Raw genomic sequence first — 27,203 nt, forward strand, 5'->3', positions numbered from 1 at the left:
AAAGGTGGTACATCTACACAATGGAATACTATTCAGCTATTCAATACAATGGCTTCATGAAATTCATAAGCAAATGAATGGAACTGGAAAATATCATCCTGATTTAGGTTGCTCAATCACAAAAGAAATTATACATGGTATGTACTCACAGATAAGTGGATCTTAGTCCAAAATCTTGGATTTCTAAAATATAATCCATAGACCACATGAAGCTCAAGAAAAAGAAAAAGAGCAACCAAAGTGTGAATGCTTCAGTCCTTCTTAGAAGGGGAATGAATATGTTCACTGGAGGAGGTATGGAGTCAAAGTTTAGAGTAGTGAGTGAAGAAATGGCTATTCAGGGACTGCCCCACTTCGGGATCTAGTTCATAAACATATAGACATCAAACCCATTCACTATTGATGATACAAAAAGGTACATGCTGACTGGAGCCTGATATAGCTGTGTCCTGAGAGGCTCTGCCAGAGCATGACAAATACAGTGGTGGACTCTCACGGTCAACCACTGAACTGAGAATGGAGTCCTCATTGGAGTAGTTAGAGAAAAAAATGAACCCCATAAGACAATGTTTGGAGCAGAGACTGAGGAATGACCATTCAGAGCCTAACCCATCTGGGGATCCAGCATAAATATATATATATATATATATATATATATATATATATGTATTTATATCTCCACCAAACCTAGGCAATATTAATGAAGCCAAGAAGTGCATGCTGACAGGAGCCTGATATATCTGTCTCCTGAGAGGCTCAGTCAGAGCATGACAAATACAGAGGTGAATGTCAGCTGCAAAACATTGAACTGAGAATGGGGTCCCCATTATAGGAGTTAGAGAAAGGATTGAAGAAGCTGAAGGGTCTGTAACCCCATAAGAATAATAATACCAACCAACCAGAGCTCCCAGGGACTAAACCATCATGGACAGACCTATGACTCCAGCTGCATATGTAAAAGAGGATAGACTTGTTGGACACCAAAGGGAAGAGAGGCCCTTGGTTTTGCCAAGGTTGGACCCTGCCCTCCTCCGAGTGTAGGGGAATGTCAAGTTGGGTGGATGGGAAGATTGGGGAAAGAGGATAACATTTGAAATGTAAAAAAAAATCGAATTAAAAAAGAAATCCCTTATTAAAATAGGTTTCAAATAATCTAAACCTACAATTAAACATGCATGTCTTGCAGGCAGGACACCAGAAAGGACTCAAGGGTTTTATAACTGGGATGGTGTTTATTTACAACTGGGATGGTAGCATATCTTTCTGTACCAAGACACCAGGTTGAGATCCATCAGTCCTGAGAATGGATTGTTTGATACATTGTATCTCTACTTAGCTCTGCCTATGTTAGAACTCACTATTTAGATCAGTCTGGCAAAAAAAAGAAAAAGAAAAAGAAAGAAAGTTAGAAATTGTTCAAAATAAAGGATTGTTTTTTGGTGTTCATCTTATTAAAGTATTATATCATATTATTGGCTTGATTTGATAGGCACAAATGATATTGTTTAGCTCCTAAAATTTAAGATGTATATAGACTTTTCTTTTGAAGTCTCAACTGATATGAATTATATTTCACAAATATAAGGATATTTTTTCTGTTATTTTCCTTACCTCCAGAGTGGTAAGAGTTTTTAGGTAGCATGTTCATAATAAATTTTATTTTATTTTTTTTTAGACCTTAGTTTTGGTTTTTTTTAATGACGTTTTCAGGTTTCACATTTGTGTCTTATTTTTTTTTTTACTATACTCAGCAAAATGTTTATTCACCATAGACAGAGAAAATAAGATATTTCATGGGGAAAAATTTAAACAATATTCATCCATAAATCCAATCATATAGAAGGTACTAGAAGGAAAACTCCAACCCAAGGAGACTAACTACACTCAAAAAAAAAAAAAAGAAAAGAAAAGAAAAGAAAAATGAAATAAATATCACCATACCATCAAAACTAAGAAGGGAAGCACCCTACTTTCACCAATGCACAGATCATTGAGACAGAAACTAAACAGAGAAATAATAAAACTAACAGATGTTATGAATCCAATGGCCCCAACAGATATCTACAGAACATTTCACCCAAACACAAAAGAACTGACCTTTTTCTCAGTACTTATGGAAACTTTTCCAAAACTGACATTACACTAGGTCACAAAACCCTCAACAGATAGAAGAAAACCAAAAGCCCTTATATCTTATAAGGCTACCATAAATTTTTTTTTGTTCCCCTCCCAACCCTCCCCCCATTGCTGCCCTCCCCCCAACAGTCTAGTTCACTGGGGGTTCAGTCTTAGCAGGACCCAGGGCTTCCCCTTCCACTGGTGCTCTTACTAGGATATTCATTGCTACCTATGAGGTCAGAGTCCAGGGTCAGTCCATGTATAGTCTTTAGGTAGTGGCTTAGTCCCTGGAAGCTCTGGTTGCTTGGCATTGTTGTACATATGGGGTCACGAGCCCATAAGGATATTTTTTAAGTGTCAATGCAATGTAGCAAATTTCACTTGAGGTACCTTTAATAATAAACAAATATTACATTCAAATAGAAAATAGAAAATAGAATTGTAATAAATTAATGTTCATAATATATAAATATTTCATTGTATTCATGAAGTAGTATCTGAAGAAAATGTATATGAAATGTCATAGTTTGCTTGATTTTCTTTTGAATATAATTAATGTCTAGAAAGAACTGAACAGTAGGAATAGGGTTTCCATTTTTAGTGGAAGCAAATACTGTTGAATATGAATATATATATATATATATATATATATATATATGTATCCCATCATCTTCAAAACGACTTTCTTCTTCTACAGCAAATGAGAATAGACTGAGAGTCCTATGGGGGGAGAGAGAGAGAGAGAGAGAGAGAGAGAGAGAGAGAGAGAGAGAGAGAGAGAGAGAATCAGTTTAAATGTGAGGTCTCCATCAAATCCTTCCCCTCGGAGCTCAGAGAATCCCAAGGAAGAGGAGTAAGAAAGCTTGTAAGAGCCAGAGGGCATGGCAGACACAAGGATTACAAGGTTCTCTGAGTCAACTAAACAAAGCTCCTATGAACACACAGACATACAGAGAACAAAGAAGCTATCATAGGGCCTACGCGTGTCTGCACAAAGTTCTCTGCATATACATTATAGCTATTAGCTTACTATTTTTTGGGAACTCCTAACTGTGAGAACAAGTGGTATCTGAATCTTGAGCCTGCTCTTTGGACTCTTCCCCTTCTGTTGGTTTGCCCTGTCCAACTCTGATATGATAATTTTGCTTCACCTTATTATATTTTATTTTGTCATTTTTACTTGTTACCTCTTAGAAGTTTGTTCTTTTTCCAATGAGTTAAAAAAAAAAGATTGAACCCAGAGTGAAGGGAATATAAGAGGGCAGAGAAAGAGGGTAAGCTACAATCATAATATTTTTTCAGTAAAATAAAAAGTGAAAAATAACAAATGAGTTTATCTACGTATCACACAATACTTCTGTCATCCAGCATTGCAAGACCCTGAGGAAGGAGAGTAGACCTCAAAGTAAGTCTGAGCCCCAGTTAGTAATTTCAGGCCATATGCTACATCAGCATACATGGAGATACATTGTCTCAAAGTAAATAAACTAAAGGTTAGGTTGCCTTAAAAATATTAGAGTCTCAAAAGTCAGACAAACAATAGATATAATGATAGGTAGATGATAGATAGATAGATAGATAGATAGATAGATAGATAGATAGATAGATAGATACAAATTTATCCCTTATGTTACTTAAATGTTGTATCAACAACAAATATTTTTAAACCTATCCCTGTGTACAATATAAATCTAACAAATTGAAAGAGATTTTGTTCTTTCTTCTGTTCCACTTGACAAACAATTCCCCTAAGACATGTAAATAAAATATATCCCAGCTGAACATGATGCCACAAATAGGAGAGTTCATCTGGTGAAGAGGAATGATCAAAGTTCAAAGTTCAAAGTTCAAAGGTTAGATTCAAAATGCCTCCCATAAAGTCAACTGATTGTGCTTGCATTGTTTTAAACTTTTTGATTCACTGCAGACCTGCTTTCAATAAGTTTCATGTATAATTTTAACAATAAAATAACCCACAGCCTTAAGCTCAATGTGATGATGTGGGAGGAGAGGGGGCTCAACATTCATTGCATTGAGGGAAAAAAGCAAAACAGATTGCTTCCACCTCCCCCCTCCACAAGAAATCATAGGCAACCTCACAAGGACAAAAAATTGGCATCTGAGAATTTCTCTATATTTCTCCTCTCCTGTAAGCTACCACACCAAGAATTTCCCATAGACCCTGTCCCTTGGTTTTAGCCCTTTGTATATCCCATCTCCCTTAGCAGTCCCGTATTTGCTTTGGGTGCTTGCCAAGACATCCCTGGTACAAATCATTCTCTGAGAATACCAGAAATTGATAAGAACTGATACTGCTCAGATAATGACACTAGCATGCAGAGCTTATTAACATCTGCAACTCGTGTCGATCCAACACAAGAGTCAACAAATATTCCAAAATGCCTCCCTTTATTTAGTGTTTTACCTATGTCTTAGTATTAAGGGTTAATACCGATTGGAGAGTATTTTCTTTATCTCTAGTTCTTTATTTTAATCTGTTATGAGGAAGTAAATCATTGCAAAATATTTAACAGTAAGAATAACCCTAAGCTCCTCCTCCCACCTCCAACATAGAAGTCAGTTTCCTATGCTCATTCTCACCTGGACAGAAAAGAATCACAGAGGGGTATATTTGCTGCTATTTCTACATCTAAGCAAATGTAATACCTACCTGATTTTAAATGCCAAAGTGCAACATGGTAATCTTTTCTGTTATCTAACAGCTAGTAAAATTCAACAAATATATATATATATATATATATATATATGTGTGTGTGTGTGTGTGTGTGTCATATGGAAATATTAAAAATCTACTAAACAAAAAAAGAATTTATTTTAATGTTTAATTATTTTAAGCATTGTTGAGCAAAACTCTTCCTTAGACATTCCAAACTAGACTGATCTTCTCCGTTTTTAGTAGTTTCGAAAATAAATTTTAAATGACTGTAATACAAACTAGAGAAAAATTAACAAGACACTGCACATTACCCAAGGATCAAGAATAAATTCAACCTTACCACACCACTCTTGGTTCCTATTCAATATATTTTTCTAAGTTTTATCTAAAGCACTGAGACAAAAGATATAAATTAGATAATCATATGGAAAAAATAAAATGTCCCTTTTTGCCTGTGATAAGATTTTATATAAAAGAGGCTCTTGAGATACCACCATCTCTAAATGCTGATAAATACTTTGGACAAATAAGTTATAAAATTGATTAACAAAAATCAATAACCTCTATATTGTTACAAAGTGAAATGGAGATAACATAATTCATTATAGACACACAATCACCACCATACACACACAAAAGGAAAGCAATGAAAAATAGAAAACAGCAATAGGAAATTACCTATCCAATCAAACAGAAGTGCATTCCAATGAAAGTTCTATGATACTGAATAAAGAAATTGAAAATGGAACTAGAAGTTGGGGCTGGGGGCTGAACATACTCATGGGTTGCATGTAATCAGGCGATTTTTGTTGTTGTTGTTGTTGGTGGTGGTGGTGGTGTGTGTGTATGTGTATGTGTATATGTGTGTGTGAGTGTGCGTGTGTGCATGCATGTGTAGTTTATTATGATTTTCCATCTTTGTTTTTTGTCTATGTACTTGATGTTTGTGCTTGTGTGCATGTGTTTTGGAATTTGGAGGGAAAGGTATGCATGTATGTAGAGACATAAATTTGTATATAAATGTCATGGCCTGAAATTGATACTTACTGTCTTCTTTAGTTACTCTCTATTTTATACACTGAGTCAGGATCTACCTTATAGAAATTAGAAATCGCCTGTCTGTCTTGTCTAACTAGTCAGTTTGCCCTGGTGATTTTCTATCATTGTTGTTTTCTATATGCTAAGATTACAGGTGGACCACCTGCTAGGATTTATGGGGTCAATGGAGATCCCAACTCCAGTTATCCACTGAGCTATCTCCTCAGGCTCAAAGTTGTACTACATTTATACAAAATAACCTGATATTTGAAAATCAAAAGTTGACTGCTGAAATTTGAAACATCATTCCAAGCAAGATTTTTGTTTCACCATATACTAAAACTGAATCCATGTTTATTATCAATAATTTTAGAGAAAAGTTTTTCTCAAAGATGTTTTAATTGCAAGAGAAATACAAGAATATATTTCATTATTTTCACTTTAATATTTACTCGGTAATCATAACCTGTGTTTCCTTACATCCAATAAAGGATGCTAAATTTGGTTCAGCAACTATTTTGAAACATGTAAAAGTGTGAATCTTTACCATTCAAATGAATATGTAGAAAACAATATGAGTGTGTGGTCTGTTCCCCAGTACTTTTCATTTCTTGATTAGTCTGTCTAGTTTGATGTCAATGAGTGAGGAAGTGCAATCTCAGGACTCAGGAAGCAGAGGAAGGACAATCAGAGTTTCAAAGCCAAACTCAGCTGGATAGCAACTTTGAGGCCACACTTTGCTATAGGAAATACTGTCACAATTAACTAATTATTTAATTCTCTTTTTCAAATGCCTACTTAAAGGAATAAAAGTTATTTTAAGGCAGAAATTAGGACATAACGATCAAGAAACTCAATCTTTGACACAATTCAGAAAGACACAACTTAATGCTGACTCTAAGCTTCCTGACTATAGATTTGTTTTCAAATGCTTATATCATCATTGAGATACAGAATACTCCAGAACAAAAGTTCAGACTTTTATTTTTTAATTATAATGAAGTTATAAAATTTCTTGAAAGCTAATGGAATGCTGATGAGATGATAAGACAGAAGCAATTGTAATTGCTGAGTATATTTATAGTGGATTATTAACTTGCGAATTAGGGTAATTATCGAGTTTCCTATAAAAACTTTCATGTGCAGCCCCTGCTATTTTTGCTAATTAGGATTATAACTAAGTTATAAAGAAACAATGCATATTTTCACAAAATTTTAATTAGTGTAAAGAAACTAGGATGGGTTTGCCACAGTATTATATAAAATTACTGTTGCAGCTGCTTAAAATGTATAAATTATAGTAATTCTAAGACTTTAATATTAATTTTATTTGAAGACAGGGTTATTATGAAATTGGCATTTTATTTGCTTCCTTTGCATGCTGTCATTTTTATTGACCTGGAAAATTTCAATTATTTAAAGATTTATTTTTAAAAATGTATTTCTTCATTAAAACACAAACTTTTAGGTTTCATATTTTATTTCTTCTTTCTTATTGTTTGAGTCTTTTACACATGCATATAGTATATTCTGATGAAGCCTTCTATGCTTTACCATCAACTACTTTTATATTTCACTCACCAATCTCTTCTCAAGCTCATATAATTTTTTTTTGCAAATCCATGAAATTCACACAAGGCTTCCAGAATGTATGTGGTTGTAGAGTCATCTACTGCAAGATACATGCTGTGTCAGGTCTCATATACAGAAAGAAAGCTAATAGTGTTCTTCCAAAGGCTGTCAAATGTCAAAAGCTCTTCAATTAGGGTTGAGACTTTATGTGCCTCTTCCTCACTGCCAAATTGACTAAGTTTGTTTTGGATGACTTTTGTGTATGTGGTCATAGCCACTGGGAAGTCATATGTGTACTGTCCTTTTCATGTCTTCAAAAAATATATTCACAGTAATCTTTGATCTACCTCTATAAACTTTCAACCCACTCCTCTGTAGTATACCAGAGTCTTAGGGCAGGGTAACAATATAGATGTTTCATGTAGAATTTATTACTGTACTGTCTTTTAGTAGGTACAATTTGATCAGTTGTGAGTCTGTATTAAACACCATTGGCTGCTAAAAGATATTTCTCTGTAGCATTTGAAGGCATCACTAATTTCTGGCTACGAATGTACGTATTTATGAGGAACTTTAATACTATGTGCTTGTACTGGCTAGTTTTATATAAATGTGATAAACACATTAGTCATTTAGGAAGATGGAGTGTTGATTAAGAAAATACTCTCACCTCGTTGAGTTATGGTCAAGACTGTGGAGCATTTTCTTGACTGGAAATTGATATAAAAATGTCCAGCACACTCTAGGAGTTGCCCTCTCTGGCTGGTGGTGAGCTTTAAAATACAGGAAAATATCATCCTGAGTGAGGTAACCCTATCACAGAAAAACACACATGGTATACACTCATTGATAAGTGGCTATTAGCCCAAATGCTTGAATTACCCTAGATGCACAGAACACATGAAATTCAAGAAGGATGACCAAAATGTGAATGCTTCACTCCTTCTTTAAAAGGGGAACAAGAATGCCCTTGGCAGGGAATAGGGAGGCAAAGTTTAGAACAGACACAGAAGGAACACCCATTCAGAGCCTGCCCCACATGTGGCCCATACATATACAGCCACCCAATTAGATAAGATGGATGAAGCAAAGAAGTGCAGGCTTACAGGAACCGGATGTAGATCTCTCCTGAGAGACACAGCCAGAATACAGCAAATACATAGGCGAATGCCTGCAGCAAACCACTGAACTGAGAACGGAACGCCGTTGAAAGAATCAGAGAAAGGACTGGAAGAGCTTGAAGGGGTTCGAGACCCCATATGAACAACAATGCCAAGCAACCAGAGCTTCCAGGGACTAAGCCACTACCCAAAGACTATACATGGACTGACCCTGGACTCTGACCCCATAGGTAGCAATGAATATCCTAGTAAGAGCACCAGTGGAAGGGGAAGCCCTGGGTCCTGCCAAAACTGAACCTCCAGTGAACGTGATTGTTGGGGGGAGGGTGGTAATGGGGGGAGGATGGAGAGGGGAAGGTTATATAGAAGGGGAGGGGTAGGGGCTAGGGGGATGTTGGCCTTGAAACCGGGAAGGGGAATAATAATCGAAATGTAAATAAGAAATACTCAAGTTAATAAAGATAAAAAAAATAAAATACTGGTAGAAATCATTGGTTACTTAAATAGCGCTGTGGTCACTATTACAATAATAAATAAATCTCATCAGGTGGACCATTATTGTAGTTATCAGGGTTTACTGCTGAGTAAGACTTTTGGTTGCTTTTCTCCTCTATTATTGCGAATTCTTGTTTGAACTTTCTTTAGAATACCTAAGTCTTTATTGACTTCTCTTTTCATTTCCTGAAATTTCTTTCCTAGTCTATTCATCTGTGTTTTTACCTTTATTCTAGCATTTATTCATGTCGTTTTGGGGTACTTTGAACACACACACACAAACCCATATACATACATACATCTATGCATACATATATACATACAAACATACATACATACATACATACACACATGCATACATGTCAGCTATTTTGAAATTTTTGCCTTATGTGTCATCTAAGTTGTTTTCCTCAGTGAACAAAACTACTATGGAAGTACTCATTTTTCCAGGAGAAATATTACTTTAGATTTAGACTGTGAGGTAGGGCGCGCGCGCGCGCGCGTGTGTGTGTGTGTGTGTGTGTGTGTGGTGTGTAGTGTAGTGTTTAATATTTCTGTTTTTTATTTTGTGATTGGACGCATATCCAAAGTTAGGACATTGGTGAAGTCCTCTGTTCTGTCTATATGTCCTTTCTTTGTGGATAAAGTTTTGCATAATATATTTGCTTTTACCCCAACTGTGGCAAGTCTTAGATAAGCTAAATAGTTTTTAAAGTTCAGTAGTGTGTCACTCAGTGATGAAATGTTATTATATCATCAAAAGTGATTTTAGCATGGGGGAGGTGTAGCTTTTGCCAACAAGGTTAAAGTCCTTGTGACTAGCTAATATTTTCTGTGTTTTTACTTGTTCCACAATCAGGTCCTTGAATGGCTAATGCTTGGGTCTGTGGAATTGAACAGGTACAGCTATGATGGATGAACATGAATGGTAAACTATTTCTCAGATGATAATTTCTTAGCATCTTAGTGTGGAATTTTCAATAAATATTTGATGATTCCCTCCTTTTTCTCTTCCTCCATCTGCTTCCCTTGTACCTTTCTTCTTTAGTGTTAAATGTGTTCTTTGCCCATAGAACCCTTCTTCAATAGGAACTTTTTGAGGGTGGAAATAAAAGGTTGTGTCAGTATAATTGGCTCAGCAATTAAGGTAAGTTGTTCTCTTCTAAATGAACCATTTTCCCATTAATATATTTAATTATTCATTGTACATACCATTGTCTTCCTCCTCCTAATCTTTCATTCTCCTTCTCCTTTGAGCCCCCCCTACCAAGGATATAGCCCTACCCTGGCATGGAAAGAAACATCCTCTTCCAGTAAGTCCAGAAAATGCATCCCAACTAGAGGAATGGATTACCCTGAAAAGCAACTGCTTTAAGGGCAGGCTATACTCCAGTAGTTGGGCCACCTATAAAGACTTAGCTGGGACCAATTTAATTATTAGAGCCCATGTGTCAGTTTACAACCATTTGTAATCTCAGTTAAAGAGTGTCTGAGATTATCACGCACGAAGAATATATGTAGTACACAAACATGCATGTAGATAAAGCACTTATAGATAAACATTTATAAAAAAGAGAATAAAATATATATCTGAAAACAATTCTAAAGATTTACTTCTGAACTTTCCTAACAGTCATAGAAAATTCATCTTAATGCACCTAGTATTTCTGAAACAGATTCAAATGTTTCAAATATTATTGTATATACAAATATTTAAACTTTGATGTTTTACATTTCTACATTTAGAAAGAGTGGCTCAACTATTCATTAACAAATGACCTTGGAGAATTAAAAATGTTATATAATATAAAACCATATTCAGATATAGAATTAGAAATCATTCAGTCACAACTTTAGGTCAAGTTAAGTGGAATAAAGCTTTCGTTAGCCTAACTCATGTTACGAACATATGTCTACCTTTGAATTCTTCTCAGCAATATAAAGTTAACTATTCCAGATCACTTATAATACTTTTTATATTTTTTATTATTTTTTCCAGTCCAGTCATTAACTGCCTCCTGTTCTGTCCTCTGACAGTTCCTTATTTTGTTTCTCATTTCTTGCCTCCAGGAGAATGTCACTCTAAACCCCCACTGGTGGCTACCAGGCTTCCCCATTCCCTGGGGCTCCAATTCTCTCAAGGGTTAGATACACTGTCTTTCGTGGAGACCAGACAAGGCAGTTCTCTGCTGTATGTACATCAGGGGCCTCACATTTGCTGGTGTATACTGCCTGGTTGGTAGCTCAGCATCTGAAAGATCTTAGGGGTCTGGGTTAGTCGATGCTGCTGATCTTCCTATAAGGTCTCCTTCCTCCTCAGCTTCTTCCAGCTTTTCCTCAATTCATCCATAGTGGTCCCAGGCTTCTGTTCATTGTATGAGTGAAAATATCTGCATCTGTTTCTTTCAGCTGCTTGTTTGGCCTCTAGGAGGGCAGCTATCCTAGGCTCTTGCCTGTAAGCACACCATAGCATCATTAATAGTGTCAGGCCTTGGAGCCTCTCCATGAAATAGATCCCAAGTTGAGCCAGTCACTGAACCACATGTCTCTCATTCTCTTCTCCATTTTTTGTCCCTGCAGTTCTTTTAGATAGGAACAATTCTGGGTCAGAATTTTTGACTTTGGAATGGCACCCACATTCCTCCACTTGATGCCCTTTCTCCTGGACATGGACGCTACCAGTTCCCTCTTCACACTGTTGAATCTTTCATGTAAGGTCCTTCCCTTTGAGTCCTGAGAGTCTCTCACCTCGCAAGTCGTACATTCTAGAGGGATACCCTACCTCATATCTCCTACCTCCTGAAGTAGACTGTTTCCACTCATTCTACTGGTCCTCAGGGCTTCACTCCTGTTCCCCCACAATACCTGATTATGTTGCCTTTTTCTCTCTCCTCATCCCCTCTTCCACCCTTATTCTTCCCTCCCTTCCTCCGAGCCCTGCGATTGCTTTCTTCTCTCTACCAAGTGGGATTGAGTCATTCTCAAATGGGTTCTTCAGCTTGTTGACTTCCTTGCGTTCTGTGGATTGTATTCTGAATGTTCTGTACTTTTTTTGCTACTATCAAATTATTAGTGAGTGGATACCATGCATGTCATTTAGGACTTGTGATACCTCACTATTTTCTAGTTCTATCCATTTGCCTGGAAAACCCATGATGCCTTCCTTCTTAGTAGCTGAACTGTTTGAACTATTTCCCATTGTGTAAATGAACCACAATACCACAATTTCTGGATCAATTTTTGTGTTGCAGGACTTTTTTTTTTCAGCTTCTGGCTTCCACAAATAAAGATGTCCAGGAATTATATAACTGTGCCTATAGGTAGATCTATTTCCAATTTTCTGACTAACATCCAGACTGATTTCCAGAGTGGCTGTATCAGCTTACAATCCCACAAAAATGGAGGAGTGTTCCTTTTTCACCACATTCTCACAAGCATATCTTGTGGAATCTCAGGGTTGTTTTGATTTTCATTTCTTTGATGACTAAGGGTGTTGAACAATTCTTTAGATTCTTCTCAGTCATTTGATACTTCTCAGTTGATAACTCTTGTTTAGCTCTGTACCCAAATTTTAATAGGGTTATTTGACTCTTTCTGTGCCCTCTGCTTAGTCTGGCTAAGAGTTTAATCTATTCTGTTGAATTTCTCATAGAGTGAGCTTCTTGAGTTTGTTAATTCTTTGTATAATTCTTTTCTACTTTGTTGATTTCTGCCTTGAGTTTGATTATTTCCTGCTACCTACTCCTCTTGGTTGTATTTTCTTCATTTTGTTCTACAACTTTGAAGTGCGCTGTCCAGCTGCTGATGTATGTGCTCTCTTGTTTATTTGCTTGTTTGTTTGTTTGTTTTTTGCTTGTTTGTTTTGTTTGTATTTTGCAGGCAGCCAGAGCTATGAGTTTTCCTCTTAGAATTGCTTTCATTGTGTCCCATAAGTTTGAGGATGTTGTGCTTTCATTTTCATTAAATTCTAAAGGATCTTTAATTGCTTTATTTCTTCCTTGAAGAAGTTATTCATTGAGTAGAGTATTGTTCAGTGTCCATGTATATGTGGGCTTTCTGTTGTTTTTATTGTGATTGAAGACCAGCTGTAATCCATGGTGATCTCATAGGATGCATGGGCTTATTTCAATTTTCTTGTATCTGTTGAGTATTCTTTTGTGACTGATTATATGGTCAGTTTTAGAGAAGTTACCATGATGTGCTGAGAAGAAGGTATGTTATTTTTTTTAGGATGAATTGTTCTGTAGATATCTGTTAAATCCATTTGGTTTATAGCGTCTATTGGTTTCTCTTTGTCTTGGTTTAGCTTCTGTTTCCATTATTTGTCCATTGGTGAAGTGAGGTGTTTAAGTCTCCTACTATTATTGGGTGAAGTACAATGTGTCCTTTGAGCTGTAATATGGGTTATTTTATGAATGGAGGTGCCCTTGCATTTGGATCATAGATATTCAGGACTGAGAGTTCATCTTGGTGGACTGTTTCTTTGATCAATATGAAGTGTCTTTCCTTATCTTTTTTGATAACTTTTGGTTAAAGTTGATTTTATTCGATATAGAATTTCTACTCCATTTCCTCCAGATTTTCAAGTTTTGTTGAATATAGCCTTTTGTAGCAGGATCTGATGATTTTTTGAATTTCCTCTGGCTCTGCTGTTATGTTTCCTTTTTCTTTTCTGATTTTGTTAATTTGGACACACACTCTGTGTCCTCTGGTTAGTCTGCCTAAGGGTTTATCTATCTTGTTGATTTCCTCAAAGAACCAGCTTTTGGTTCTGTTGATACTTTGTATAGTCCTTTTTGTTTCTACTTGGTTGATTTCAGCTCTGAGTTTATTCCCTGCCTTCTACTCCTTATAGGTGTGTTTGCTTCTTTTTGTTCTACGACTTTTAGGTGTGCTGATACCAGGTACCCAAGTTAAATCAGGAACAAATAAAACCATGTAAATAACCCCATAACTCCTAAAGAAATAGAAGCAGTCATTAAAAGTCTCCCAACCGAAGAGAGCCCAGGTCCAGATAGGTACAGTGCAGAATTCTATCAGATATTCATAGAAGACATCATAATAATACTATCCAAAGTATTCTACGAAATTGAAACAGATGGAGAGATACCAAATTCCTTAGATGAAGCCACATTTAATCTTCTATCTAAACCACACAAAGCCCCAACAAAGAAAGAGAACTTCAGATCAATTTCACTTATGAATATCGACGCAAGGCAACTCAATAAAATTCATGCAAACCGAATCCAAGAGCACATCAAAACAATCATCCACCATGATCAAGTAGACTTCATTCCAGGGATGCAGGGATGGTTTAATATATGGAAAACCATCAACGTGATCCATTATATAAACAAACTGAAAGAACAAAACCACATGATCATTTCATTAGATGCTGAGAAAGCATTTGACAAAATTCAACACCCCTTCTTGATAAAAGTCCTGGAAAGAACAGGAATTAAAGGCCCATAACTAAACATAGTGAAAGTCATAAACAGGAAACCAGTAGCTAATATTAAACTAAATGGAGAGAAATGTGAAGTAATCCCACTAAAATCAGGGGCTAGACAGGCAGCCCACTCTCTCCCTACTTATTCAATATGGTTATTAAAGTCCTAACAAGAGCAATCACACAACAAAATGAGATCAAAGAGATACAGATTGCAAAGGAAGAAGTCAAAATATCACTATTTGCACACGATATGATTGTATACGTAAGTGACCCCAAAAGTTTCACCAGAGAACTACTAAACCTAATAAACACCTTCACCAAAGTGGCTGGGTATAAAATTAACTCAAATAAATCAGTAGCCTTCCTCTACACAAAAGAGAAACAAGCCAAGAAAGAAATTAGGGAAACGACACCCTTCATAATAGTCCCAAAAGATATATAATACCTCAGTATAACTTAAATCAAGTAAGTGAAAGATCTGTATGATAAGAACTTCAAGCCTCTGAGGAAAGAAATTGAAGAAGATCTCAGAAGATGGAAAGATCTCCCATTCTCATGGATTGGCAGGATTAATATTGTAAAAATGGCCATTTTACCAAAAGTGATCTACAGATTCAATGTAATCCCCATCAAAATATCAATCCAATTCTTCAGAGAGTTAGACAGAACAAATTGCAAACTCATCTGAAATATCAAAAAACCTAGGATAGCTAAAATTATCCTCAACAATAAAAGGACTTCAGTGGGAATCACTATCCCTGAACTCAAGCAGTATTACAGAAATTAAGTGATAAAAACTGCATGGTATTGGTACAGAGACAGACAGATAGACCAGTGGAGTAGAATTGAAGACCCAGAAATGAACCCACACACCTATGGTCACTTGATTTTTGACAAAGGAGCCAAAGCCATCCAATGGAAAAAAATAGCCTTTTCAGCAAACGGTGCTGGTGCAACTGGAGGTCAGTATGTAGAAGAATGCAGATCAATCCATTCTTATCACCCTGTAAAAAAAAGTTAATTCCAAGTGGATCAAGGACCTTCACATCAAAGCAGATACACTCAAACTAATAGAAGAAAAATTGAAGTAGAACCTCCAACACATGGGCACTAGAGAAAATTATCTGAACAAATCACCAATGGCTTATGCTCTAAGATTAAGAATAGATGAATTGGATCTCATAAAACTGCAAAGCTTCTGTAAGGCAAAGTACACTGTTGTTAGAACAAAAAGGCAACCAACAGATTGGGAAAAGATCTTTACCAATCCCACAACTGATAGAGGGCTTATATCCAAAATATACAAAGAACTCAAGAAGTTAGACTTTGGGGAGAGAAATAACCCTATTAAAGAATGGGGGTCAGAGCTAAACAAGGAATTCACAGCTGAGGAATGCCGAATGGCTGAGAAACACCTAAAGAAATGTTCAACATCTTTAGTCATAAGGGAAATGCAAATCAAAACAACCCTGAGATTCCACTTCATCCCAGTCAGAATGGCTAAGAACAAAAACTCAGGTATCAGCAGATGCTGGCAAGTATGTGGAGAAAGAACACTCCTCCATTGTTGGTGGGATTGCAGACTGGTACAATCATTCTGGAAATCATTCTGGAGATTTTTCAGAAAATTGTACTTTGAATTACCTGAGGACCTAGCTATACGTGTCTTGGGCATAAACCCAAAAAATGCCCCAACATATAACAAAGATCCATGCTCCACTATGTTCGTAGCAGCCTTATTTATAATAGCCAAAAGCTGGAAAGAACCCAGATGCCCAGATGCCCTTCAACAGTGGAATGGATACAGAAAATATATGGTATATCTACACAATGGAATACTACTCAGCTATCAAAAACAATGACTTTACGAAATTCATAGGCCAATGGATGGAACTGGAAAATATCATCCTGAGTGAGGTAACCCAATCACAGAAAAATACACATGGTATGCACTCATTGATAAGTGGATATTAGCCCAAATGTTCAAATTATCCTAGATGCACAGAACACCTGAAACTCAATAAGGATGACCAAAATTCGAATGCTTCACTCCTTCTTTAAAAGGGGAACAAGAATACACTTGGAGTGGAATAGGGAGGCAAAGATTAGAACAGAGGCAGAAGGAACACCCATTCAGAGCCTGTCCCACATGTGGCCCATACATATACAGCCACCAAACTAGATAAGATGGATGAAGCAAAGTAGTGCAGGTTGACAGGAACCAGATATAGATCTCTCCTGAGAGACACAGCCAGAATATAGCAAATACATAGGCGAATGCCTACAGCAAACCACTGAACTGAGAAAGGGACCCCAGTTGAAGGAATCAGAGAAAGGACTGAAAGAGCTTGAAGGGGCTCAAGACAACAATGCCAACCAACCAGAGCTTCCAGGGACTAAGCCACTACCCAAAGACTATACATGGACTGACCCTGGACTCTGACCTCATAGGTAGCAATGAATATCCTAGTAAGAGCAGCAGTGGAAGGGAAGCCCTTGGTCCTGCGAAGACTGAAATCCCAGTGAACGTGATTGTTGGTTGGAGTGAGGTAATGAGGGGAGGATTGGGATGGGAACACTCATATAGAAGGGGGGGAGGGTTTACGGCAATGCTTGTCAGGAATGCAGGAAAGGGAATAACAATCGAAATGTAAATAAGAATTACTAAATTTAATAAAGATGGGGAGAGAAAAAAAGAATTGCTACTCCAGCTTGTTTCTTTGGGCAATTTTCTTGGAAAATTATTTTCCAGCCTTTTACTCTGAGGTAGTGTCTGTGTTTGTGACTGAAGTGTGTTTCCTGTATGTAGCAAAATGCTGGGTTCTCTACACCTATCCAGTCTGTTAGTCTCTGTCTTTTTTGGGAGAATTTAGTCCACTGATATTCACAGATATTATGGATCAATGATCATTGTTTCCTGTTATATTTGTTTTTAGAGGTGGAATTATATTCATGTGGCTGTCTTCTTTGCGTCTAGTTGAAATTAGATTAATTTCTCGCTTTTTCTAGGGTGTAGTTTCCCTCCTTGTGTTGGAATTTTCCATCTATTATCCTTTGTAGGGCTGGATTTGTAGAAAGATATTGTGTAAATTTGGTTTTGACATACGATATCTTGGTTTCTCCATCTATGTTAATTGAGGACTTCTCTGGATATAGTAGCCTGGGTTGGCATTTGAGTTCTCTTAGGGTCTGTATGACATGTTCCCAGGATCTTCTGGCTTTCATTGTTTCTGGGGAGAATTCTGGTGTAATTCTGATAGGTCTGTATATATATATATATATATATATATATATATATATATATATATATATATATATATATTCTACTGGCCCTTTTACCCTTACTGCTTTTAATATTCTTTCTTTTTTTGTGTGCATTTGGTGTTTAGACAATTATGTAACAGGAGGAATTTCTTTTCTTGTCCAATGTATTTGGAGTTCTGTAGGCTTCTTAAATGTTTATGGGCTTCTCATTTAGTTTAGTGAAGTTTTCTTCTATAATTTTGTTGAAGACATCTACTGGCCCCTTATGTAGAGAACCTTTGTTCTCTTCAATCCCCTTTATCCTTACGTTTGATCTTCTCATTTTGTCCTGGATCCTGAAATATTGGGGTTAGGAGCTTTTTCCTGCTTCATATTTTCCTTGACAGTTGTGTCAATGTTTTCTATGGTGTCTCCTACCCCTGAGATTCTCTCTTCTATCTCTTGCAATCTATTGGTATTGCTTTTATCTATGACTCCTGATCTCTTCCCTAGGTTTTCAAACTCCAGCATTGTCTATGTTGTGATTTCTTTATTCTTTCTATTTCCAGTTTTAGATGTTTTTTTTTTTCAATTTCTTCACCTGTTTGGTTATGTTTTCTTGTAATTGTTTAAGGGATTTTTGTGTTTCCTCTTAAAGAACTTCTACCTTTTTACTTTTGTTGTCCTGTATTTCATTAAGGCAGTTATTTATGTCCTTCTTAAAGTCCTCTATCATCACCATGAGATGTGATTTTAAATCCAAATCTTTCTTTTCTTGTGTGTTGTGGTATCCACAGCATTCTGGTAGGGGGGAAGTGAGGTCTGATGATGCCAAGTCCCTTGGTTCATGTTGCTTAAGTTCTTGCCCTTGCCTCTTGCCATCTGCTTATCACTGGCCTCAAATGGCCTTACTGTCTCTGACAGAGGGTGACCCTCCTGTAAGCCTATATGTAAGCACTCCTGGAAAACAGCTTTCTCACAGCAGGCTCTGGGTACAGAGGGCTCTGTCAGAGGGTCAGCTCCAGGTGCAGGCAAAAACACAAAGGATCCTATCTTAATTTGCTCCTTGGTTCCTGTGTCCAGAAGGCTCCAAGTGGGTGCCTCTTGGGCCAGGAATATGAGCAGTAGTGGTGGTCTCACTTGTGCTCTAAGGATTGTCTGCATTTCTGAGAATCTTACTCTTTACTAATGGAGTCTGCACCTCCTTGTGCAGGCCATCCATTTTTCTTCGGTGTCTTTGCATCTTGTTTTTTTCTTGTTGTTTGTTTGTTTGTTTGTTCGTTTGTTTTTTCTTTGTTTGTTTTTCTTTGAGGTTTCTGGTGTTCTGTCAAATTGCTCATTTAAAATCTCTCCAATTTCTTTATAAAGATACTTAGTGGTATAAACTTTCCTTTTAGCAGTGTGCCTTCATTGTGTTCCATGAATTTAAGTATAGTTTACCTTCGTTATCATTTAATTCCAAAAGTCCTTAAGTTCTTTCACTCTTTCTTCCCTGACTCAGTGGTCATTCAGTAGAGAGTTGTTCAGTTTCCTGAGTTTGTTGACTTTTTGTTGTTGAAGTTCAGCTTAAATTGATGGTAGTCTGATTAATGAATGGATTTATTTCAATTCTTTTGTATCTGTTCAGTATTTCTTTGTGATTGATTCTGACATAAATATTTGGGAAGGTTCCTTGAGGTGTTTAGAAGAAGTTCTCTCTCTCTCTCTCTCTCTCTCTCTCTCTCTCTCTCTCTCTCTCTCTCTCTCTCTCTCTCTCTCTGTGTGTGTGTATGTGTGTGTGTGTGTGTGTGTGTGTGTGTGTGTATGTGTGTTTGGGGAAAATGTTCTGTAGATATATATTAGGTCCATTTGATTCACAACATGCTTAAGTTTTATTTTTATACTCTTCTTAGTTTTTGTCTGGCATGTCATTAATGAGAGTGGGGTGTCATTAATGTGTGAGGATCAGAGTATGATTTACGCTCCAGTAATGTTTGTTTTGGGATATAGGCAGCCTTGCATTTTGGGCATAGGTATTCAGAGTTGAGATAACCCTTGTAGATTTTTCCTTTTGTGAGTTTGAAGTGTCCTTGTATATGTCTTTTGAATAATTTTGTCTTATAGTCTATATTATTACATATTATAATGGCTAAACCAACTCATTTCATGGGTTTACTTGTTTTTTTTTTCTTTTTTTTTATTAACTTGAGTATTTCTTATATACATTTCAAGTGTTATAACCTTTCCCGGTTTCCGGGCAAACATCCCCCTCCCCCCTCCCCTTCCTTATGGGTGTTCCCCTCCCCACCCTCCAACCATTGCCGCGCTCCCCCCAACAGTCTAGTTCACTGGGGTTTCAGTCTTAGCAGGACCCAGGGCTTCCCCTTCCACTGGTGCTCTTATGAGGATATTAATTGTTACCTATGAGGTCAGAGTCCAGGGTCAGTCTTTAGGTAGTGGCTTAGTCCCTGGAAGCTCTGGTTGCTTGGCATTGTTGTGCATGTGGGGTCTCGAGCCGCTTCAAGCTCTTCCAGTTGTTTCTCTGATTCCTTCCACGGGGGTCCTATTCTCAGTTCAGTGGTTTGGCGCTGGCATTCGCCTCTGTATTTGCTGTGAATCTGGCTGTGTCTCTCAGGAGCAATCTACATCTGGCTACTGTCAGTCTGCACTTCTTTGCTTGATCCATCTTGTCTATATGGGTGGCTGTATATGTATGGGCCACATGTGGGGCAGACTCTGAATGGGTGTTCCTTCAGTCTCTGTTTTAATCTTTGCCTCTCTATTCCCTGCCAAGTGTATTCTTGTTCCCCTTTTAAAGAAGGAGTGAAGCATTCACATTTTGATCATCCGTCTTGAGATTCATTTGTTCTAGGCATCGAGGGTAATTCAAGCATTTGGGCTAATAGCCACTTATCAGTGAGTGCATACCATGTATGTCTTTCTGTGATTGGGTTAGCTCACTCAGGATGATATTTACCAGTTCCAACCATTTGCATACGAATTTCATAAAGTCATTGTTTTCGATAGCTGAGTAATATTCCATTGTGTAGATGTACCACATTTTCTGTAGCCATTCCTCTGTTGAAGGGCATCTGGGTTATTTCCAGGTTCTGGCTATTATAAATAAGGCTGCGATGAACATAGTGGAGCATGTGTCTTTTTTGTATGTTGGGGCATCTTTTGGGTATATGCCAGAGAGAGGTACGGCTGGATCCTCAGGCAGTTCAATGTCCCATTTTCTGAGGAACCTCCAGACTGATTTCCAGAATGGTTGTACCTGTCTGCAACCCCACCAACAATGGAGGAGTGTTCCTCTTTCTGCACATCCTCGCCAGCATTTGCTGTCACCTGAGTTATTGATCTTAGCCATTCTAACTGGTGTGAGGTGAAAACTCAGGGTTGTTTTGATTTGCATTTCCCTTGTGACTAAAGATGTTTAACATTTCTTTAGGTGTTTCTCAGCCATTCGGCATTCCTCAGCTGTGAATTCTTCCTTTAGCTCTGAACCCCATTTTTAATAGGGTTATTTGTATCCCTGCGGTCTAACTTCTTGAGTTCTATGTATATTTTGGATATAAGGCCTCTATTTGTTGTAGGATTGTAAAGATCTTTTCTCAATCTGTTGGTTGACGTTTTGTCGTAACCACAGTGTCCTTTGCCTTACAGAAGCTTTGCAGTTTTATGAGATCCCATTTGTCGATTCTTGATCTTAGAGCATAAGCCATTGGTGTTTTGTTCAGGAAATTTTTTCCAGTGCCCATGTGTTCCAGATGCTTCCCTAGTTTTTCTTCTATTAGTTTGAGTGTATCTGGTTTGATGTGGAGGTCCTTGATCCACTTGGACTTAAGCTTTGTACAGGGTGATAAGCATGCATCGATCTGCATTCTTCTACATGTTGACCTCCAGTTGAACCAGCACCATTTGCTGAAAATACTATCTTTTTCCATTGATGGTTTTGGCTCCTTTGTCAAAAATCAAGTGACCATAGGTGTGTGGGTTCATTTCTGGGTCTTCAATTCTATTCCATTGGTCTATCTGTCTGTCTCTGTACCAATACCATGCAGTTTTTATCACTATTGCTCTGTAATACTGCTTAAGTTCAGGGATAGTGATTCCCCCCTGAAGTCCTTTTATTGTTGAGGATAGCTTTAGCTATCCTGGGTTTTTTGTTATTCCAGATGAATTTGCAAATTGTTCTGTCTAACTCTTTGAAGAATTGGATTGGTATTTTGATGGGGATTGCATTGAATCTGTAGATCGCTTTTGGTAAAATGGCCATTTTTACTATATTAATCCTGCCAATCCATGAGCATGGGAGATCTTTCCATCTTCTGAGGTCTTCTTCAATTTCTTTCCTCAGTGTCTTGAAGTTCTTATTCTACAGATCTTTTACTTCCTTGGTTAAAGTCACACCAAGGTACTTTATATTATTTGGGTCTATTATGAAGGGTGTCGTTTCCCTAATTTCTTTCTCGGCTTGTTTCTCTTTTGTGTAGAGAAAGGCTACTGATTTATTTGAGTTAATTTTATACCCAGCTACTTTGCTGAAATTGTTTATCAGCTTTAGTAGTTCTCTGGTGTAACTTTTGGGATCACTTAAATATACTATCATATCATCTGCAAATAGTGATATTTTGACTTCTTCTTTTCCGATCTGTATCCCCTTGACCTCCTTTTGTTGTCTGATTGCTCTGGCTAGAACTTCAAGAACTATATTGAATAAGTAGGGAGAGAGTGGGCAGCCTTGTCGAGTCCCTGATTTTAGTGGGATTGCTTCAAGTTTCTCTCCATTTAGTTTAATGTTAGCAATTGGTTTGCTGTATATGGCTTTTACTATGTTCAGGTATGGGCCTTGAATTCCTATTGTTTCCAGGACTTTTATCATGAAGGGGTGTTGAATTTTGTCAAATGCTTTCTCAGCATCTAATGAAATGATCATGTGATTTTGTTCTTTCAGTTTGTTTATATAATGGATCACGTTGATGGTTTTCCGTATATTAAACCATCCCTGCATGCCTGGGATGAAGCCTACTTGATCATGGTGGATGATTGTTTTGATGTGCTCTTGAATTCGGTTTGCCAGAATTTTGTTGATTATTTTTGCGTCGATATTCATAATGGAAATTGGTCTGAAGTTCTCTTTCTTTGTTGTGTCTTTGTGTGGTTTAGGTATAAGAGTAATTGTGGCTTCGTAGAAGGAATTCGGTAGTGCTCCTTCTGTTTCAATTTTGTGGAATAGTTTGGATAATATTGGTACAAGGTCTTCTATGAAGGTCTGATAGAATTCTGCAGTAAACCCGTCTGGACCTGGGCTCTTTTTGGTTGGGAGACCTTTAATGACTGCCTCCATTTCCTTAGGAGTTATGGGGTTGTTTAACTGGTTTATCTGTTCCTGATTTAACTTGGGTACCTGGTATCTGTCTAGGAAATTGTCCATTTCCTGAAGATTTTCAAGTTTTGTTGAATATAGGCTTTTATAGTAAGATCTGATGATTTTTTGAATTTCCTCTGAATCTGTAGTTATGTCTCCCTTTTCATTTCTGATTTTGTTAATTTGGACACACTCTCTGTGTCCTATCGTTAGTCTGGCTAAGGGTTTATCTATCTTGTTGATTTTCTCAAAGAACCAACTTTTGGTTCTGTTGATTCTTTCTATGGTCCTTTTTGTTTCTACTTGGTTGATTTCGGCTCTGAGTTTGATTAGTTCCTGCCTTCTACTCCTCCTGGGTGTATTTGCTTCTTTTTGTTCTAGAGCTTTTAGGTGTGCTGTCAAGCTGCTGACATATGCTCTTTCCTGTTTCTTTCTGCAAGCACTCAAAGCTATGAGTTTTCCTCTTAGCACAGCTTTCATTATGCCCCATAAGTTTGGGTATGTTGTGCCTTCATTTTCATTAAATTCTAAAAAGTCTTTAATTTCTTTCTTTATTTCTTCCTTGACCAGGTTATCATTGAGTAGAGCATTGTTCAATTTCCACGTGTATGTTGCCATTCTTCCCTTATTGTTATTGAAGACCAGTTTTAGCCCGTGGTGGTCCGATAGCGCGCATGGGATTATTTCTATCTTTCTGTACCTATTGAGGCCCGTTATTTTTTTTTATTATTATTATTAACTTGAGTATTTCGTATATACATTTCGAGTGTTATTCCCTTTCCCGGTTTCCGGGCAAACATCCCCCTCCCCCCTCCCCTTCCTTATGGGTGTTCCCCTCCCAACCCTCCCCCCATTGCCGCCCTCCCCCCATAGACTAGTTCACTGGGGGTTCAGTCTTAGCAGGACCCAGGGCTTCCCCTTCCACTGGTGCTCTTACTAGGATATTCATTGCTACCTATGGGGTCAGAGTCCAGGGTCAGTCCATGTATAGTCTTTAGGTAGTGGCTTAGTCCCTGGAAGCTCTGGTTGCTTGGCATTGTTGTACTTTTGGGGTCTCGAGCCCCTTCAAGCTCTTCCAGTTCTTTCTCTGATTCCTTCAACAGGGGACCTATTCTCAGTTCAGTGGTTTGCTGCTGTAATTCGCCTCTGTATTTGCTGTATTCTGGCTGTGTCTCTCAGGAGAGATCTACATCCGGCTCCTGTCGGTCTGCACTTCTTTGCTTCATCCATCTTGTCTAATTGGGTGGCTGTATATGTATGGGCCACATGTGGGGCAGGCTCTGAATGGGTGTTCCTTCAGTCTCTGTTTTAATATTTGCCTCTCCCTCCCCTGCCAAGGGTATTCTTTTTCCTCATTTAAAGAAGGAGTGAAGCATTCACACTTTGATCATCCGTCTTGAGTTTCGTTTGTTCTAGGGATCTAGGGTAATTCAAGCATTTGGGCTAATAGTCACTTATCAATGAGTGCATACCATGTATGTCTTTCTGTGATTGGGTTAGCTCACTCAGGATGATATTTTCCAGTTCCAACAATTTGCCTACGAATTTCATAAACTCGTTGTTTTTGATAGCAGAGTAATATTCCATTGTGTAGATGTACCACATTTTCTATATCCATTCCTCTGTTGAAGGGCATCTGGGTTCTTTCCAGCTTCTGGCTATTATAAATAAGGCTGCGATGAACATAGTGGAGCACGTGTCTCTTTTATATGTTGAGGCATCTTTTGGGTATATGCCCAAAAGTGGTATAGCTGGATCCTCAGGCAGTTCAATGTCCCATTTTCTGAGGAACCTCCAGACTGATTTCCAGAATGGTTTTACCAGTCTGCAATCCAACAATGGAGGAGTGTTCCTGTTTCTCCACATCCTCGCCAGCATCTGCTGTCACCTGAGTTTTTGATCTTAGCCATTCTCACTGGTGCGAGGTGAAATCTCACGGTTGTTTTGATTTGCATTTCCCTTATGACTAAAGATGTTGAACATTTCTTTAGGTGTTTCTCAGCCATTCGGCATTCCTCAGCTGTGAATTCTTTGTTTAGCTCTGAACCCCATTTTTTAATAGGGTTATTTGTTTCCCTGCGGTCTAACTTCTTGAGTTCTTTGTATATTTTGGATATAAGGCCTCTATCTGTTGTAGGATTGGTAAAGATCTTTTCCCAATCTGTTGGTTGCCGTTATGTCCTAACCACAGTGTCCTTTGCCTTACAGAAGCTTTGCAGTTTTATGAGATCCCATTTGTCAATTCTTGATCTTAGAGCATAAGCCATTGGTGTTTTGTTCAGGAAATTTTTCCCAGTGCCTATGTGTTCCAGATGCTTCCCTAGTTTTTCTTCTATTAGTTTGAGTGTGTCTGGTTTGATGTGGAGGTCCTTGATCCACTTGGACTTAAGCTTTGTACAGGGTGATAAGCATGCATCGATCTGCATTCTTCTACATGTTGACCTCCAGTTGAACCAGCACCATTTGCTGAAAATACTATCTTTTTCCATTGATGGTTTTGGCTCCTTTGTCAAAAATCAAGTGACCATAGGTGTGTGGGTTCATTTCTGGGTCTTCAATTCTATTCCATTGGTCTATCTGTCTGTCTCTGTACCAATACCATGCAGTTTTTATCACTATTGCTCTGTAATACTGCTTAAGTTCAGGGATAGTGATTCCCCCCTGAAGTCCTTTTATTGTTGAGGATAGCTTTAGCTATCCTGGGTTTTTTGTTATTCCAGATGAATTTGCAAATTGTTCTGTCTAACTCTTTGAAGAATTGGATTGGTATTTTGATGGGGATTGCATTGAATCTGTAGATCGCTTTTGGTAAAATGGCCATTTTTACTATATTAATCCTGCCAATCCATGAGCATGGGAGATCTTTCCATCTTCTGAGGTCTTCTTCAATTTCTTTCCTCAGTGTCTTGAAGTTCTTATTCTACAGATCTTTTACTTCCTTGGTTAAAGTCACACCAAGGTACTTTATATTATTTGGGTCTATTATGAAGGGTGTCGTTTCCCTAATTTCTTTCTCGGCTTGTTTCTCTTTTGTGTAGAGAAAGGCTACTGATTTATTTGAGTTAATTTTATACCCAGCTACTTTGCTGAAATTGTTTATCAGCTTTAGTAGTTCTCTGGTGTAACTTTTGGGATCACTTAAATATACTATCATATCATCTGCAAATAGTGATATTTTGACTTCTTCTTTTCCGATCTGTATCCCCTTGACCTCCTTTTGTTGTCTGATTGCTCTGGCTAGAACTTCAAGAACTATATTGAATAAGTAGGGAGAGAGTGGGCAGCCTTGTCGAGTCCCTGATTTTAGTGGGATTGCTTCAAGTTTCTCTCCATTTAGTTTAATGTTAGCAATTGGTTTGCTGTATATGGCTTTTACTATGTTCAGGTATGGGCCTTGAATTCCTATTGTTTCCAGGACTTTTATCATGAAGGGGTGTTGAATTTTGTCAAATGCTTTCTCAGCATCTAATGAAATGATCATGTGATTTTGTTCTTTCAGTTTGTTTATATAATGGATCACGTTGATGGTTTTCCGTATATTAAACCATCCCTGCATGCCTGGGATGAAGCCTACTTGATCATGGTGGATGATTGTTTTGATGTGCTCTTGAATTCGGTTTGCCAGAATTTTGTTGATTATTTTTGCGTCGATATTCATAATGGAAATTGGTCTGAAGTTCTCTTTCTTTGTTGTGTCTTTGTGTGGTTTAGGTATAAGAGTAATTGTGGCTTCGTAGAAGGAATTCGGTAGTGCTCCTTCTGTTTCAATTTTGTGGAATAGTTTGGATAATATTGGTACAAGGTCTTCTATGAAGGTCTGATAGAATTCTGCAGTAAACCCGTCTGGACCTGGGCTCTTTTTGGTTGGGAGACCTTTAATGACTGCCTCCATTTCCTTAGGAGTTATGGGGTTGTTTAACTGGTTTATCTGTTCCTGATTTAACTTGGGTACCTGGTATCTGTCTAGGAAATTGTCCATTTCCTGAAGATTTTCAAGTTTTGTTGAATATAGGCTTTTATAGTAAGATCTGATGATTTTTTGAATTTCCTCTGAATCTGTAGTTATGTCTCCCTTTTCATTTCTGATTTTGTTAATTTGGACACACTCTCTGTGTCCTATCGTTAGTCTGGCTAAGG

This window comes from Rattus norvegicus, chromosome 2 (genome assembly GCF_021556685.1).
Source record: "Rattus norvegicus strain SHRSP/BbbUtx chromosome 2, alternate assembly SHRSP_T2T, whole genome shotgun sequence".
Taxonomy (NCBI): domain Eukaryota; kingdom Metazoa; phylum Chordata; class Mammalia; order Rodentia; family Muridae; genus Rattus; species Rattus norvegicus.